The sequence below is a fragment of the Triticum urartu genome, chromosome 1A (assembly GCF_056163025.1).
Source record: "Triticum urartu cultivar PI428250 chromosome 1A, HENAU_Tu73, whole genome shotgun sequence".
In the NCBI taxonomy this organism is placed as follows: Eukaryota; Viridiplantae; Streptophyta; class Magnoliopsida; order Poales; family Poaceae; genus Triticum; species Triticum urartu.
The window spans coordinates 307,299,609-307,303,751 of NC_141873.1; the positions used below are offsets into that span (position 1 = coordinate 307,299,609).

General features: G+C 53.0%; 1 long non-coding RNA gene across 1 annotated transcript; it reads right to left on the reverse strand.

Moving 5' to 3' along the window:
* Window positions 1–356: 356 nt before the first annotated feature.
* Window positions 357–3,800, reverse strand: LOC147990988 (uncharacterized). The gene is made up of 3 exons (XR_015601935.1): window positions 3,337–3,800; window positions 2,013–2,085; window positions 357–690 (listed from the first exon to the last, which is right to left on the reverse strand). It is a non-coding gene; the product is annotated as an uncharacterized LOC147990988 (long non-coding RNA).
* Window positions 3,801–4,143: the final 343 nt, after the last annotated feature.

A 4,143-nucleotide genomic window follows, 5' to 3' on the forward strand; every position in this document is an offset into this window, starting at 1 on the left:
AGACATTCTGAGCACATGCTCACTGGTTGAGCTATTCTCCTCCATCTTGTAGGAAAAGTACTTGTCAGAGGTCTCAGACCTCTCGACTCGGGCATGAGTCTGAAATACCAATTTCAGCTCTTGGAACATCTTATATGCTCTGTGGCATTCAAAACGTTTTTGAAGTCCCGATTCTAAGTCGTAAATCATGGTGCATTAAACTATCAAGTAGTCATCATACCGAGCTTGCCAAACATTCATAACGCATGCATCTGCTCTTGCAATAGGTCTGTCACCTAGCGGTGCATCAATGTGGCGCCCCCGATTCAATCGTACACTAATCATACACGCAAACGTGTACGATCAAGATCAGGGACTCACGGGAAGATATCACAATACAACTCTACAAATAAAATGAGTCATACAAGCATCATATTACAAGCCAGGGGCCTCGAAGGCTCGAATACAAGAGCTCGATCATAGACGAGTCAGCGGAAGCAACAATATCTGAGTACAGACATAAGTTAAACAAGTTTGCCTTAAGAAGGCTAGCACAAACTGGGATACGGATCGAAAGAGGCGCAGGCCTCCCGCCTGAGATCCTCCTAAACTACTCTTGGTCGTCGTCAGCGGGCTGCACGTAGTAGTAGGCACCTCCCGAGTAGTAGTAGTCGTCACCGACGGTGGCGTCTGGCTCCTGGGCTCCATCGTCTGGTCGCAGCAATCGAGTATAGAAAGGGGGAAAAGAGAGGGCAAAGCAACCGTGAGTACTCATCCAAAGTACTCGCAAGCAAGGAGCTACACCACATATGTATGCATTGGTATCAAAAGGAATAAGGGTATCATATGTGGACTGAACTGCAGAATGCCGGAATAAGAGGGGGATAGCTAGTCATATCGAAGACTACGCTTCTGGTAACCTCCATCTTGCAGCATGTAGAAGAGAGCAGAAGGTAAGTCCACCAAGTAGCATCGTGTAGCATAATCCTACCTGGCGATCCTCCCCTCATCGCCCTGTGAGAGAGCGATCACCGGTTGTATCTAGCACTTGGAAGGGTGTGTTTTATTAAGTATCTGGTTCTAGTTGTCATAAGGTCAAGGTACAACTCCGGGTCGTCCTTTTACCGAGGGACACGACTATTCGAATAGATCAACTTCCCTGCAGGGGTGCAGCACATTTCCCAACACGCTCGATCCCCTTTGTCTGGACACACTTTTCTGGGTCATGCCCGGCCTCGGAAGATCAACACGCCGCAGCCCTACCTAGGCACAACAGAGAGGTCAGCATGCCGGTCTAAATCCTATGGCGCAGGGGTCTGGGCCCATCGCCCATTGCACACCTGCACGTTGCGAGGGCGGTCGGAGAGCAGACCTAGCAACCTCTATTACAAAGGAAGTTGCGTTACGCGGTCCAACCCAGCGCGCGCCACTCAGTCGCTGACGTCACGAAGGCTCTGGCTGATACCACGACGTCGAGTGCCCATAACTGTCCCCGCGTAGATGGTTAGTGCGTATAGGCCAGTGGCCAGACTCAGATCAAATACCAAGATCTCGTTAAACATGTTATCTTGAAATAACCGCGAATGCCGACCAGGGCCAGGCCCACCTCTCTCCTAGGTGGTCTCAACCTGCCCTGTCGCTCCGCCTCAAAGTAACAGTCGGGGGCCGTCGGGAACTCAGGCCCACCACTACCTGGATGGAGCCACCTGCCCCTTCAGCCCCCATCTCCAAACAGTATCACCGGTAATGTAATAGTGTAAAGTATATAGTATATGCCCGTGATCACCTCCTGAAGTGATCACGGCCCAGTAGTATAGCATGGCAGACGGACAAGAGTGTAGGGCCACTAATGGAACACTAGCATCCTATACTAAGCAGTAGGATAGCAGGTAAAGGTAACAACAGTAGTAGCAAGGACATGCTATGCAGCAATATAGGATTAACTGAAAGCATTAACATGCTACACTAATCTAATGCAAGCAGTATAGAGAAGAAGAGGCGATATCTGGTGATCAAGGGGGGGGGGGGCTTGCCTGGTTGCTCTGGCAAGAGAGAGGGGTCGTCAACACCGTAGTCGAACTGGGGGGTCGCCGGCAGTCTCGGGGTCTACCGGAAAGAAGTAACGGAGGGGAAACACAATAAATAACAGTGCGATCAAAGAATCACAAGGCATAACATTGACAATACGCGGTGCTAAGGGTGCCCTAACGCGGTATGAGGTGGTACCGACGAAGGGGAGAAACCTCCGGGAAAATATCCCCGGTGTTTCGCTTTTTCGGACAAATGAACCGGAGGGGGAAGTTGCATGTTCGCTATGCTAGGGATGTGTGGTGTACGAACGGGCTGCGTATCCGGATTCGTCTCGTCGTTCTGAGCAACTTTCATGTACAAAGTTTTTCCATCCGAACTACGGTTTATTTTCTACGAATTTCTAAAGTTTTAATGATTTTTGAAAAGTCCTGGAATTACTTTTAATCTCAAAAATCTCCAGAAAAGGCTGGGTGCACCCGGTGGCACTGCACCCAGAGTGCACCAGAGGCTGACAATGGGGCCAGTCAACTGCCCAGTCAGTAGTTGACTGGTCAGAGTTTGACTGGGTCCACTTGTTATTGAGAGTGCTATTTTAAAAAGGGGGTTTAAAATATTCTAATTAGGATTATTAGAGAGTGGGACCGCATGTCAGTGACTACTAACTAAATTGATTTTCTTTTAGTTAAAGAATTAGTTAGCAGTGGGGGTGGGGCCGGTGGTCAGTGGGATTAGGCGGGATTAGCTCCCCTAATTAAACAGGGCCGGCCCCACTAGACAGGGGCACAACCGGCCTCTTTGGCCGGCATCGCACGGGCACAGGGGAGCCGGCGGTCAGGGCCAAGACAGGCAGCGGCCCGCGCGGCCGCGGTAGTGGCCGGAACGGCGGCGAGCGGGGTCACGGGACGGAGCGGAGCCGGCGGGGTTAGGAGCGGCGGCAGCGGCAGGGCTGCACAAGCGACAGTGGCGCGGGCGGAGAAGAGCCGCGGTGCCAGGCTGAGCCGAGCAGCGGGGGAGGAAACGGGCGTGAGCGACGACGGCGCGGCCACGCGCGCGTGTGTGCGCAGGAGAGCGTGCGCGGGCGGGGCCAGTAGTAGCAGGGGGCGCTGGTGAGCGGGGTGGCGCACGGGAGCAGGCAGGCGCGTGGAAAGGGCGGCGGGCCGGAGCGAGGCCGCACGCGAGAGGCGAGACGCGGGCGGGGCGGCCAGGTTAGAGGGGCGGGCAAACACACACGGGAGCGAAGCTCCCGTCCATGGCGTCTTCAGGTGGGCATAGTTCTACAGCGACAAATCGACAGCGGGGCGAGTGGGAGAGGGAGGAGGAGCTCACTGGGATCGCGAAGAGGAGGTCAGCTTGCTCGGGGAGGCTCTGGTGGTCGCGAATCGAAGGCGGCAGTGGTCGGCTCCCGAGGTTGAAGACGGTGATGTAGGCGGCGTTCCGATGCTTCCGAGCTTGCATGCGTCCATGGAGGGGAAGAGGGCGTTGATGCACAGCTCCGGGGGCAAGTCGGCGAGGCGCGGTGAGGAGAGTGGTCGCGAGCTTCATGGGGCAGCGGGCATGGCGGCGCTCTTGCGAGGTGGGGAAGGGCGAGGGAGAGCGACGGACGAGGGGAAGGGGGGATACGGTCTAGGGTTTGTCCGGGGGGTCGGGGATGCTCTTAACCCACGAGGAGGGTCGCCGGATGCTGGACCCATGCGCTAGCCGCTCCATGGATGGCGCACAGGCGTCCAACGTGCTCCTGTGAGCAGTAGGAAGGAGAAACAGAGGTGGTTGCTGGGCTGGGCCAAGGTCTGTGCATTGCTAGGCCTAAGTGCATAGTGCCATTTTCTATTTTACATTTTTGTAACAAAAACTGCTACTGTTCCTATTTAGTTTAGATAGAAATTGAATTTTTTTAATATGAAACTTGTCACACGAATGCAGGGAAACACCCTGGGCTGCACAAAAGGTTTCAAACTGTTTGGGTTTGTCTATCTATTTTTAGAAATTGAAAAGGTTAACTAAGTAGTTGTTGGTCCATTGTTATAATACCCAGGGGCATTTTAAACATCTCCAAAATTATTTTTGATGCAAGAAAATTATGTGGTGAATATTTTCAACCTAATGAACATTTTTAATTTACCATTTGAAGAAATG